Source organism: Myotis yumanensis, unplaced genomic scaffold (assembly GCF_028538775.1).
Source record: "Myotis yumanensis isolate MYYU_CA2020_CCGP unplaced genomic scaffold, mMyoYum1.0.hap1 SCAF_4, whole genome shotgun sequence".
Lineage (NCBI taxonomy): Eukaryota > Metazoa > Chordata > Mammalia > Chiroptera > Vespertilionidae > Myotis > Myotis yumanensis.
In genome coordinates, this window is record NW_027223755.1 from 29,925,362 (window position 1) to 29,940,344 (window position 14,983).

The 14,983-nt window shown below is 37.0% G+C and overlaps 1 protein-coding gene across 6 annotated transcripts in view; it reads right to left on the reverse strand.

The window, feature by feature from the left end:
- PDE4D (phosphodiesterase 4D) overlaps positions 1–14,983 on the reverse strand; it is a 1,237,087-nt gene that overhangs the window by 436,289 nt on the left and 785,815 nt on the right. The window lies entirely within an intron of this gene.

Below are 14,983 nucleotides of genomic sequence, written 5' to 3' on the forward strand. Positions count from 1 at the left end.
TTCAGTATCAAAGAGTGTTTCCTTGAAGCCCTGAAATCACTATCTGGTTCTTTGCAGACACGAGTCAATGACAACTAGGGGACCAGGCAGGGGAGACACAGACTGATGGCCACGACTTGCCATTCTCTTGGTTGTTTGACTACAAGACATTAAAACTGGGAGCTTTTGTTAAAACAAATAAGTTGATGCTTGCTTCAATGCATGTTTACCTCTACTGTTATTTTAGATCAAGTCAGGGAAAGCTAAGCATGTATATTTTTATTATTTATTACAATTACTGTTTTAGGAAGTCAGCTTCTCCTGTTACCCAATACCACAGGGAATCTGCATGTCTGTTAGGCTTGAAAATGGCCAAAAGAATCTTTACCCAGTGCTTAATTTTATTTCTTAGTTCTCCTTTTTTTGTTTACTAAGCCATTCCCCTACGAATATTTTATTCATTTCCATTTTTCTCTATTACAAAGAATGCTTTGGGGAAATTTTTAGTTAAAAATATATTTTTCTTCTTATGTCAAAATGAGAGCTTATAAGTGAAGATGCAGAAGAACAAAAAAATGTGAATATTTAAAAGTATTTACAATCCTACTTAATCTGAAATAATTGCTGAATGGTTTGGTGGTATGTATGTGTGTTACCAGTGTGTTCATATATTTATCCTTTACTCTGAGAATAAGCATATACATAAATTTGAAATTTTACATATATGTAAATAAACAAAAGCATGGGTTTATAAAAAATGAAAGGCACTATACTCTTAATAGCATGCTTGTTTTTAATCTTGTGAGACTTCTGAAGTACCCCAAAACAGTAACAATCTTCAGCAATATGTTTGCAAAGTTTGTATTTTAAAAAATATTTTTTTTATTGATTTCAGAGAGGAAGGGAGAGAGAAAGAGATATAGGAACATCAATGATGAGAGAATAATTGATCGGCTGCCTCCTGAATGCCCCCTACTGAGGAACGAGCCTGCAACCCGGGCATGTACCCTGACCGGGAATTGAACCATGACCTCCTAGTTAATAGGTTGACATTCAACCACTGAGCCACACTAGCCAGGCAATTCTGTATTTTTTTAATCACCAAAGAAAAGTGTATTATAGCCAGCAAAAAAATAAAGAGTTTACTTGAAAGTTATCCTCCTAACATTTGAGAGAGACTAGAATGAAAGAGGCCTTGATGTACTTGATTTAAATGCGATAAAGTGAAATCTAACTTCCAACATTCAAGTCTTCTTTACAAAGTAGAATAAGGCCCATTCTCATTCTTTCAAAACTGTTATATACTTAAGGAGCTGTGGTGTCTCTAGCTGAAAGGAATAATTTTATAACCTTGCTTCTAAATTGTATACAATTCCACCTGTTTTGATTCTGTTGTCACAGACGTTTAATTAACGAGAGTCACTGTAGCAAGGGGATTGGCTATAATTTGACTGAGTCACCCATTTCTGAGTCATCTACTTCTGATTTGTTTTAAAATCAAGTGCAAGATACTTGGCTAATATAGAAGCACCATAGGCTAGGGCCGGAAAAGAACAAACCAACTATAACCTCCTTTGATGCACCCCTAGCTTCATTTCAACCTTCTATTTTGCTAACAAAAGTTAATTTTTATTCATTAAAAGGCATTTCCTAAGCACCTTTCTATTATATCTCAAACACCAAGTCCCCAGCTCACCCTTTTTATTTAGTTAACCATCAACAATCATCCAAAGCCTGTAATATTAATTGTATATTTAAAAATAAGCAAAAATTTTACAAAGGAAATAGATCTTTGATAACAGAAGTTTGTAATTAGCAGAGGGATTATAATTAAGTGGCATATTTAAGATCACATCTACGTGTGTCAGAAAACAAATTAATACATAGTAACATAAGCAACCGAGATCCTAAAAGACATAGATAAAACTTGTTTACGAAGAACTGAGGGGGCAGTGACAAACTTTATAAAGAAGAGGGGTCTGGTTGGGGAAAAGAGTAAGATGACTTCAAGCTGGGAAGAACAGCTAATAGAATGGATGACAGAATTAGGATATAAAAAGCACTTAAAGGCCCAAAAATAACAATATGGAGTTAAATAGGGTCACACTTGAAGTCTTGCCCTTTGGTTAGAAAAAACAAACAATCACATACACACCTGAGTGATAATCAGGGGGAAAGGAGTTGGTGGCTAAGCTGATGTGTTTGTCAATATGACAATACAAAGAGTCTATGTGATTTAAAGTCATGAACTTAGATAATGTCCAGGATGAGGTAAAAAAAAATCTGTGATGCTCTGAGTTCCTTGAGTCACATTAGAAATACTTTTTTTCATCTCTGGGCCAGAAATTTAAAAAAGGAGGTTGTGAGATAAGAGTAAACCTAAATGTGAGTAACTAGGAAATGAAATGATAGATGCTGTAACATAAGGGTATTTAACGTAAGGAATAGAACCCAGAGGGGACAGACATTATGGTTAAAGATTCAAGAGAGTGCAATTTCACTTGCCTTGTGGGCCTCCAAGCTGCAGAAGTAGGAGCAATGCTACTTGGGAGCTTTGTGGAGGCAGAGGTTGGTTCGGTGAAAGCAAGAACAAGCCAACAAGGCAGAGCTGGCCATGCACAGAAGAGCTGCTGGGAGAACGGTGAGTTCTCTGTGTGAGCATCCACAGCAAGAGCATGCACTGGCCTTTGAAAGGCCAAGTCATGGTTTGCACTAGCTCTGAACCAGAGGGCATTCGTGCCTTCCTCCAACTTGCAAATTCTGATTCAATGAGAGGTTTGTACTCTTCTTTGCCTTCTGCTGTATTTTCAATTTACCTTCATTTGAACTAAATTTTAGTACCCTTCACCCCTCAACTTGAACTATTATATCTTTAAAAATATGCTGACCAACTTAAGGTTTTGAAATATAAACAATATATGGCCAAAGATTTGCTAAACTCTCATAGCATAACACTCTACCTATTTCCCTGGAGCTATCCCCTGAGGCATGAGACAGTAAGCACCCTGGCTGAAAATAGCTCTTTATAACATGATATACTAAGAACTGAATTTAGAATAGTGTCAGTTCCTATGGGCCTGTCAGGATCTAAAGAACATAAAATACTTGGCAGCATGTTTCATACTGAGAGTTCAAGGCACTGCCCCCATTACAGTATCTTTTACATTTAATATGCATATGGATCACCCGAGATTTGGGAAATTGCAGATTGTAACCCAGTAGGTCTGGGGTGGGGTCTAAGAATGTGCATTTCTACCAAATTCACAGGTGACAGTCATGCTGCTGGTTCATGGACCAAACTTTGAGTAGCAGATAAGGCATATTTCTTGTGAAGAAGCATTGCAATAATTACCTGAGTATCTTTTTGCTTTATATATTAATATATCTACTGACACAGATCATATTCTCCTTTCAGTAAACATTAAAATATATGGTCCAATAAAACAAAAAGAATCAGTTATCCAATTTTAAGAGGTACTTAAGAAGATGGCTATACAAAAACCACTGACTTGGTCTTCTTAAGCAGATTACTTGGAGATATCAATGGACAATTCCACCAAGATTAATCGCTCAGATTGCATTGGATTAGTAGTTGAATTTTATTTATTGAATATGTGAGAGTCTTTGGTAATAATTACAATTGCTTTCTGTTTCCTGGTACTCAACTTACTATAGCAACACTTCAGTATCAGATATAGTCTGGGAGCCTTTGAAGTGCTGTGAGCTGTCAGTGGAGGATGATGTTAAGTAGATGGTCCCAAAGAAACTAGTCTGAACGTCCCCCAAGTTGTTTGCTTTAGACCGAGTTTTAAAGTATCTTTTAAAAAATGGTGCAAATTAAATAGTAGTGATTTTTTCATGTATTCTTCAGAAAATATGAAAAGTGACATTATTTACACCAGAATGTCTATATCATTATAGAAAAATCAGACTGTCAACTTTTGAGTTTTGAGACTTTACCTAAATTATCAGATATGGTTACTGGGGGCAGTTTGGATATTCAGGAATAGTAATTGGTCTTTAGATGTTGATATTTAGGGATCTACACAGGCAGGGTCATTGTCCTATATTGAGAGACTTTGGCTTCCTATTCTCTCTGTCTGAAACAATCCTTCCCCTCACCTCCTTCAAGTCTTTACATAAATGTCAAGGTGGAAGGCGACTCTATCTACAGTTGTATCCACTCCTGATACTTCCCTGATTTATTTTCCTTCTTAGCACTTACCACCATGCAACATACAATATATTCCACTTATTTTTCTTGAATATTGTCTGCCTTCCTCTACATTAGTTTTCTATTGCTGGTATGACAAATTACTATAAACTCAGTAGTTTAATAAAGAAAAATTTATTATTTATAGTTCTGTAGGTCCGAAGTCTAACCAGGCCTCACTGGTCTAAGATCAAGGTATTGGCAAGGCTGCATTCCCTTCTGGACCCTGTGGGGAGCATCTGTTTCCCTTTCTTGCCACCATTGCTTGGTTCCTGAACTCTTTCCTCCATCTTCAAAGTCAGCAAAGCTGCATCTTTCTGACCCTTCTTTTGTCATGAAGCCTGTCTCTTATAATCAGAAAACAGTCTCTGCTTTTAAGGACTCATGTGATTAGCTTGGGCCTACCTGGATAATCCAGGACAATGTCTACTTCTCAAGGTTTCAGTCACATCTGCAAAATCTCCTTCTCCATGTGAGATCACATAGTCAGAGTTTCTATGGAGTAGGGAGTGTCATCTTCGTGGGGGCTGTCATCCCATCTACCGTGGCCCTCACTGGAATATAAGGTCTATGAGGTCAGGAAATCTTGTTGGTTTTGTTGTATCCTAGCACTCAGAACAGCATCTGGCACACAGTTTGCAACCAATGAGTATTTTTTCCAATTAAAGAATGAATAAAAGCCACATTTGGTTGGTGATGAGTGCATATTTGAAGTGTATATGCCAGAACACATACTTCCGTTTGCTGTGTTTGAAAAGTACATCATCTGAATTGAATAAACCTTAGTGCTTATTTGAAAACCGAGATGACCACTTTGTCCAATTCACAGAGTGATTTCAAGTCAATATGATTACATTAAAATGGTTTGAAAATTCTTAAATAAATATAAAGTATTAACGACTATACTTTTTAAGTTGGTCTTAGGATTCTTATCTAAAAATATATGTTTCATGTAGCCATGCCTCTGTTTCTCTCTTGTTCATTCTGACAGCTGTCAGAGGCAAGCAGGGAAGAGGAGGACTAGATGAAAGAAGGTGAAGATTAGCAACGAACATATATACATAACCCATGGACACAGACAACAGTGTGGCGATGGCCAGGGGGAAGGGGGAGGAGGTAGGGGCTGGGTGGAAGGGGACAAATGGGGGGAAATGGGCACATCTGTAATAGTGCCAACAATAAAAATAAAGAAAAAAATAATGAAAAATAAAATAAAATAAAAAATATACATTTCTCTAAGCTCAAATATCAATCTCAAAATTTTGGTTAGAGGTTCACAGGCCAGATTTTTAGAAATCCCATCCAAGATGTCAAAAAAGGATATTGGGAAGATTCTACAGAGAGGTTGTAGCCTTCTTTGGTTTCTCCTCCTACCAGACACGCCAACCTCAGGGCCATGGACCCAGGCTGAGTGCAGCGTACTTGGAACATCTTAGGTGGTGATGGGGTGGCAGGAGGCTATAGGGCCTTTCATCTCCAAACCTCAGTCGAGTCCAGGCTTTTACCACTTTGGGCATACCACTGCATTTCTCCACGATTCCCTTCTACCTAAAGCCTCTCATTCTCAGTAACATGTTACTAAGAATGTTGGCACTACCAGTTTTCTTGTTTCATTTCCTTAGGAAAGGACTAGAACATGATTTGTCCAACATACTGTCTTCATATAACACAAGTTTATAACTGGTATCACAGTAAAGATAATAACATGCCAGCAAAAACTTACAGAACTTTTTTGTTAATTTTTTTCTAAAACTAGTGGCCAGAACTTTTACCATTTGTAGAACACCTATACAAAAAAATGAACTTCTCCAACTTTATTGACAAAACTTATGAATTAAAAAATAAATCCAATATACCTTTAAAAAACAGTGGTTACTGGGAACTCATATGCTTATATTTACCAGAAAAGTAAAAATCAAAAGGTTCAGGATAGAATCTTCTGTTGTTGTTGTTTTTTTTTAAAAAAAGATCTGTGATGCTAAGATTAGAAAACACTTATTTTTCTACAGGATTGATTTAATTAAACATACCAAAGTGGGTCAAAACAGCAGCAACAACAAAACAGTCTCAATATAGATGTGATTGCTTCTGTGGGTCTGTGGCTATATATGGATATTAGGCTGTTTGGTGACAATCAAGCTATTCACTATTGGTCAACAGGTATATGCACTGTAGTGAAAGCTCAACTGTTAAGCTAGTGCAGTGATTCTCAAAGTGTGGTCTCCAGACCAGCAGCATTGGTATCACCTGGAGACGTCTTAGAAGAACACCCCGGGGTGCTCAGCACAGATCTACTGGGTCAAAAACTGTGGGGAAGGGACCCAGTAATATGGGCTTAACCAGCCCCTCCAGGTATTCTGGTGTTTACCAAGGTTTAAAATCCCTTGGCTAATGTCATGGTGAATGCCCTTTTATTTTCTTTGTTAAAAGATGAAAATTGGGCCCTGGCCAGGTGGTTCAGTCCGTTGGAGCATCTTCCTGTACACCAACAGTTCTGGGTTTGAATCCTGGTCAGGGCACATATGTAGGTTGTGAGTTCAATCCCCAATCAGGGTGCACATGGGATGCAACCTATCTCTCTCTCTCTCTCTCCCTCCCCCCCTTTAAAATCAATAAAAACATATCCTTGGGTGAAGATTAAAATACGTGAAAATTGCTTAGCTAACTCATATCTAAATATTATGTAGGCAGATTATTTTGAAAACATGATAGAACCTCCCCCGCAACCCAAACCAAAATTCTCACTTATTCTTTGTCAGTTTATAGAAATAACTCATGCAAAAATAAACATTATTTATTACATTAAATACTCTTCAGATATTAACAGAAAGCTGGCATATTTTATTGGAATTCTCTCATAATTTAGATACATTTTTCAGAGATTAAGTCCCTCTCTCAACAAGGATCAAAGAGCCTAGGAGTGGAAACCTAAAAAAAGTAAAACCAAACAAACATAATTCTTTTATATGCAACTATATTTTAAAACCTCAAGAATCTTGAAATATATGGGTACTTTCTTCTGTGAGTTAAGTAATCACAAAGCACATAGATTGTTTTATTTTAGTAACTGGAGGTACTATTTTACCTACATAATTGCTGCCATAAAGGTGAAGCCACAGTGCTAAGAGCGCCCAGAGAACATAGCAGATGGTTCTTCCTCGAGAACCAAGTAGAGTGTCCTGGAAAAGTTACTGTGGAACTGGGTCTGGATGGTACGTTTCCAGAGTATGAAATGGGGTTGAGTTTTTCCACAAGAGAAATTGTGTGTGCACAAGAGCACCCCATCCTGACGGGGCCTCGTGGGTGAACCTTCACACAATAGAGTTGCTCCACACAGGATGTCCTGTGTTAAGGGTTTGGGTTTATTTGCAGGTAGTGGAGAGCCAGGAAGACTTTCTGGGCTTTGGCTTTACATAACCCAATCTCTTGTTAGGAAGATGTGCTCTGGCAAAAGCGTGAGCTCTGAACTGAATCTCACAGAGACTATTGTGAGAGAATTCTGGCAGTTTCTAACTTGGCAAAAGGATGGAACTGGAGAGCATTATGCTAAGCGAAATAAGCCAGTCAGAGAAAGATAAATATCACATGATTTCACTCATTTGTGGAATATAATGAATATCATAAACTGAAGAACAGAAATAGATACAGAGACAAAGAAGCACCGAACAGACTGTCAAACTACAGCAGGAAGGCTGGGGAGGGCTTTGGGGGAGGGGTAACACATCAACCTAAGGACTTGTATGCATGCATATAAGGATAACCAATGGACCAGACCCTGGGGGGGTGAGGGCATGTATTGGGGGGGGGGTAGGGGAGGCCAGGTGGGAGGTCAATGGGGAAAAAAAGGAGACGTATGTACTACTATTTATAATAACTAACTAACTAACTAAATAAATAAATAAAGTGAGCAATTAATAAAAAAAAAAAAAAATGGCTGGGCCAAAGCAGGGGTGGTGGTGACGAAGACAAGAACTAGAGAGACATTAGAGTTGTGTTTAAATGTGATGTGTTTAAATGAGGTGGGGGGACAAGCAGGAATCCTGAACTTCTTATTAAGTATTTCTTAACATGGGGTGTGATGCTCATTTTGCATAATTATCCACACAAACTGTTGAAGGATAAATACGGTGTTTATGCTTGGATTGGAAGAGGGGCATGCCTCGCATGTACCCAGCTGGTTGAGATGATCATTTTCAAAATGACAGGAAGAGATGGAAAGTAGCATCCCCGGGAAATAAGAGTAGGTGTGGTGGACACATTTCTTAACCAGCAGTTCTGTGAGTGGATGCTGGTGAGCCTTTAAAGCATTGGACTTACTGGGGACATTGAATTACTGTTCCTTGTGTCCTGTCCCTAGAAATTCTGATGTCATTGCTCTGGAGGTCTGTCCTGGGCATGAAACTTTTATACGTTCCCCAAGTGATTTAGGTGGGGGATAACTACTGCTTGAATTTATAAGTGAAGCTGTTTCCAATTGGATAGTGTAGCTTTAAATTTTCATTCTGTTGATTTGCATAATAATAAGCTGTGATGCTAATGAAACCAAGGGTCATATACTTGCTTCCTAGGGAATGATGTAAAAACAAATGAGATAATATACGTGTGAAAGTACATTGAGCTGATATGTATTATGAGCACCAGTGTTTCAACAGTTTCCTATAACTTTTGCATAAATCACAGGGAAAATACAACAAAGTACCATAATTTCTTCACTTTTATCTTTAATGTGTAGGCTATAAATATTTTGTAAATCTCATCTTTCACAACTTACAATAAATACATCCTTTTTATTGACATAAGATGAGAGGCTTTTAGAAAAGGCATTAGAGAGCTATAAATGCAAACTGGATTTCAACATGCATTTGGGAGGCTTTAACTTTTCCTCATAAAATCTTATAAGTGGCAGATTCTATAAATGCTAAAATGCCTAAGTTGTCTTTGCCTTGTGCATACTAACTACTCAGTGAAGATTCTGTGAATGCCTGAACACCACCAGCACAGGTGGTGCTGATATGTAACACATTGGGACTGAGTTGTGCTAACAAGTTCATCTCCAAGCCTTAAAGAACAGTGACTGAAACAGCAGCAGCAACATCTGGGCAGAGATACAACTGCAATGCTCTAAAATAATTAAAATGCTGGAAACAAAGAATGAAAATATTTCTTTAGGGCACTGATGTTAATAATTGTAACAAATAATTTTAACGATTTTGAGAAGAAGGGAGCAATAGAGAGAAAGAATAAAAAATGGTGATGTTGGAAAGAAATGTTCAAAAGAAAAAAATATATATAAAGAGGATAAATAAAAGTAAAGGGCTTAGTGCATTATATTTTTAAATAATAAGGATACAAGACAAAAGAATCCATCATGAAAATAAATGATCATTCTGAATACACAAATGTAGAGTAGTATATCATATATAGATAAAATTCTATTTGTAATATGTGATTTCAAAGGGTAGCTTTACCTACTTCTAAAGTTTTTCAACATGAATGTTGTACTATCTAGGCTTAGGCCCAATTAAGATTTCATAGCTCTGTGCATTTATAATATTTTACTCCTCCCCTCTTCCCCCACTTTTCAGTCTCTTAGATTTCATCTTTTAGGGCACATTTCTAAGGTCTTTATTCAAATTAGTATTGCAGGCTTTTTAAAACAAACTTTCTTTTCTCTTTAATATAAGGTTTATTGCATACCTACTGTAGTGAATGGCATTATGGAAAAACATAGATATGTATTCTTTGTAAGTAGCTAATCTAATTTGGGATATTCCAAGTGAAGTAAGACTTCAGCTCTAAGTATAATACTGCTACATATATTAAAGTCCAATATATAGTTGGTATATGAACCATTTGGTAAGCACAATAAAGAAACATCCACCCCAAATTTAAACAGGCTTATTTTAAATTTACAGGAAATACAACATAGTTTATCGTATAGTTAAATATGTGTCATGTATATGTGTATATGTACTCAAATATACATGGTACATATTTTACTGAATGGCTAAGACAAAGTTATGGTAGGATATGAGGATTAACACTGTATTGGCTAGAATAAAGCATTTATTAGAAAGAATAAGTTTTCTGATGACCTGATTAGGACAAATATTTCAGGACAAGAAAATGAGAAGACAAAAGACAAGATTTAACAGTTTTGACCAGCCCCTAACCTATCCAGCTTTCATCTGTATTATGTATAAGCAGGAATTTCAAATTTCAAATAGAAGGCTCCTAATTATTAAAAAGAGTTTACATGTAGTACATCACAGAAGGAGGTTTAATTGTCCACTTAACAGACCAAAGTAATGCATGCCTTTAAGAAGAATGCATCATCAGAAATATACATGCCTCCTAACTTTGCTAACTTGGTAATGGGTACCGCGCAAACATTAATGGGATTTTTATCATTCTCAATGTTGTTGATGATAATGCCTGCTCTTATTATTCCTAAAGGCTAGTTGAAATTTGTGTTTAAGTATTAATTTTTCTGACAACTTTTGGTTTCTCAAAGATAAAATAAATTTAAAAGTTAAATAATTATGGAGAGAACTTTGGGGAAAAGTTACAGAGAAGTTTATAATTTCTATGAAATTTGTATTTAGGTTTTGGCAACCATTACCTGTTCATGCAATTATTTAGTAGATAGGGTACCCTCAACTTCTTTTTGGACATGACAAAAGAAAGCTTCTAACATTCTAATTTAAATATTTTATTTGGAGAACACTTCTATAATTTCATTATAAAATTTTTAAAACGTTACCCTTTAGCTATTATATTCACCTATTTGTTTTTTAGTGTTGCTGTCACCAAACAACAAATCCATAGTAAATGTATTTATATTTTACAGTTACAGGGAAATTATACACGATGTAAATGAGGATAAGACTATTTAAATTTCGGTTAAACTATTCCAATTCTCTCATTTTTTCTCTTGTTGAAATAAAATACTAATCAAAAGTTAATATGTGTGGTTAGTGGTAGGTATGTTTCATTGAGCAAATCAAATTGCTTTCTAGGATTTCCTGTAGGAACATCCCATGGCTCTAAAATTCACGTAGCACTTACAACTGGCATCAAGAGTGTTGCCCAGGCACTATGAGGTTAATCAAGGACTGGAGTGAGAGTGACAGTTCCTTGGCTCTAGTTTCTGATAAAACATGCTGAAAGTATTAGTGGGGACAGAGTAGGCTAGAAGAGTCCAGATCATTTGCTCTACAGGCCTATATTGCATTTCCACCAGTTTATCCATCATTTCTACTTGGACAACCACAGAATTCTAAGACTCAGCATGTCCAAGGAGAATGTATCAATCCTTTCATCCTAAAACCCTGCTACCCTTCCTGTGCCCCTAGCGCAATGAATGGCCCATCGTTTTTAAATCTCTCTCTCTCTCTCTCTCTCTCTTTCTCTCTTCCACACCTAATGAAACACCATTGAATTCCTAAATAGCTATTTTCTAAATCTTTTCACTTTTCTTCATTCCCACTTGCCACGGGTCCAAGCTCTGAGTGCTTGTCTGAACTAGGACAATTGTGTCTCTACTGGTCTCCCTTTCTCCAGCATTATGCTTCCCCAGTCCAGTCTCTAAAATGCAGCCAAAGCCTACAACCCCAAAGGCTTTCCACTTCATTGGAATAAAGTCTAGAATCCTTAGCATGGCTAGCAAGCACCCCCCTACCTTTGTTTTCTGTTCCCTGCATTCTTCTCCGGCTTCAACTCCCCTCTCTCTCCAGAGCCTTTGCCCCCCAAGCTCCACCAGATGGAGCCAAGAACTCAGTGCCTTTTAACTTGGCATATGCTCTTCTCAGTCTGCCCTTGTGTCATCTGGATAATTTCTACTCAGCCTGTAAGTTCTAGTGCCTCTTCCATGAACCCTTCTGGATGATCCCATGCCCTCAAATCCAGAAGAGCTGCTCTCATAGCATCCTAGACTCTGCCTCATCCTGAAATTTACTACACTTCATTGCAATTGCCTGTTTAATCATCTAGCTTTACCATTGGACCTCTGGCTTCACAAGAACCATGGTTGTAATCTTTTTACTCATTTGTCCAAGCCAGGTGCATTATAGTGAGAAGTCTATGGTAAGTATTCCACATATATTGGTTAAATGAGTGAATCCAAATGGAATTATGTCAAAGGCCATAGAGTTCATATTTCTGTTGATGCCCTGAGCGATCTGGTCAAAGTACTTCAGGAAATAGTACATGATAATTAGCTGTCGGCTGAAACAAAGTTACTTCCCTGCTATACAGTTTCACCACCTTCTCCCCCCTAATATCCCCCTAAAATCCAATCACTAGCTAAGTTTAAATTTATTTGACTCTACTTCTTTCAGCCTTGGTAAGAACTGTAGCAACCATCATCTTTAAGAAAATTAAATTACTAATATCGGTCTACCCATTTCTCCAAGAAAATGAAATTACTTCTCTACAGAATTAAAACACCATTTCCTTGAACTTGATGAAGCAGCCAATTTTCTTTTGTGTTTCCTGCCTCAAAAAAGAATATGTGTCTAGACAGAATATTAGTGAAGTTTTTTTTTATGAGATAGCCTTTTCTACTAGAACAAACTCCATTATTCCTACACAATTACATAAATAGCTCATTGTACCTCTCTGCTTACCTCTTAATTAAAAAAAAAGAAAACCTAAAACTAGGTGATAGAAACTCTAATCCATATTTCCAAGCATAAAATTCTGCTTTTAAAAAATGAACACTATGGATTTATATACTCTTCTCCAAATTTCTAAATACTGTCATAATTCATTTTAAAAGTTTAGTAATTCTACATTTGCTATGTGGTATTCTTTGCAGTATTGGTTCTCAGATTTTAGCACACATCAGAATCTCCTGGAGGGCTCTGTAAAATTCAAGCTTATAGTAGAGAAGCGCACTTTATCGCTGTTTATGTAGTTAATATCATGACATTTTGACATGTACTATTCCACTCTATCTCCCTTTTTATTGTTGGTCATCAGTATCTAATGCAGTTTTGCTGCCTAAATACATGAAGTATGTACTCAGTGCTGAAATATAACAGCACAAGAGTATGCCATTTTCTTAAAAAGGAAAAACAAAGATATCTTTATGTAAGTTTAAAAATTTAAATGTAAAAAACAACCTGAATATTGCTCTAAGGAGGTTTTACCTTCAACAGCAGATACGTTTTGCTTCTTTATTCAGGAGCCAAGCTGGCAATTAAGCTGATACAAGGAGTAAGAGTCATTTGTTTAATATGATGATACTATAGCCCTTTGCAAACCCTGGAACAATGAGGGCCCACACATAAGCTCACTCCAAATTCTAGTTCCTTCTCTGCTCTTGCTCTCCAAATAGTGGCTGCTCATTCTGAATTCTCAGAACCACAAAGGGATAGATTTTGAACCTTGTCCCATCCTCCCCCATTTAAACCATTTACTGCCTTAACATACAGGACCAATCTTAAGTGATCTTCTTGAAACAGTGCAGAACTAATCATGAAGTCCACCAACAAAGTGGCACTTGTGGACTCTCCCTGCTCCAAAGGCTTTCCGTTATTTCTGTGCTTCTCTGTAGCATTACTGTGCTGAGGAGAGCAAGTTGAAAACTGTGTCTGGAGTTGGGCTTGGTAGGAGGGTTTTATTTTTGTCTTGTAGACTTGCTATTTCAGTCTTCTTAAAAAGAATAAATGTCTTAGGAAGTTCTGCTTCTCATCAATTTTGGCATGAGCTGAGTCAAGTAAAGGGTATCAGAATTTTGAAAAAGTGATGCCCTTAGTAGCGGCTTCAGAAGAAACGAGGCACACTGAGCTGTAACCATTACAAGGTGCTACTTAAGTTCCCTCTGTTGCAAAGGTTTTTTTAGAGAGTGGAGACTGACTTGCTCTCTGCTTTATCCCTGCAACTTAAAAGTGTCCCAAAATAGAAAGCACTCAATATATAATATTTATTGCCTGATTGGCTCTCACTACAACTATTGTAGATGATTAAATTTTAAAAGTGTAACATGACACTAAAGTTCATAAACTAAATAATATCAAGATAGAGATTGCTTCTACAAATGAAGGAAATTAATCAGAAGCTGTCTTTTTCATACATAACCTCTTCTAACACCCAGTCTACAAATACATCCATCCCTAGATGTCTGGCATATGTTCAAAATAAATATACATTTACATTTCAGGACTTAAATCCCTCGTTTTATTCTCAGACAGTGCCCAGATTAGTAAAACATTTTTCAATTAAATTGCCTGTTTATAAGTGTAAAGGAATTCCCCAGGAGACATCCTTCTTAATATAGGTGATACAGTTTTGGCTAAATACTTTCTCAGAATTGTATAAGAAGGGCATATAATAATTACGTAGGCAAATATGATTGCCATTTCTTTTTAACACCAATGGTTTCCTCAAAGCTTCTTCTCCATTTTGCACTTATATCAATTTATAGGTCTTCACATCCTTGTCAGCTAAATCTATTCACTGCAGCCTCAGCCTGTGTGAGTTCAGGAAATGACCCCAGCCAGGGAGGGGTCCATGACAAGAACTTCAGCTGCAACTGGTTTATGCATCTCTTGATCTGTATCTATCTCCAGGTCAACATGACCGCTGGCTCCTGCACCATCTGCTCTTCTTCCCAGATTACCCAACCCCTGAGGTCTACCTCACGGACACTAGACCTCGTATCAGACATTCAAATTAGGATAGCCTTGTATCACAGTGATTTATTGTCCCTTTTACCTTTGGATCTCCTGTAACCCAAGACAGTCTAATCCAAGCCAAGCTCTCTTATTCCCTTTTGATACTGTTCCT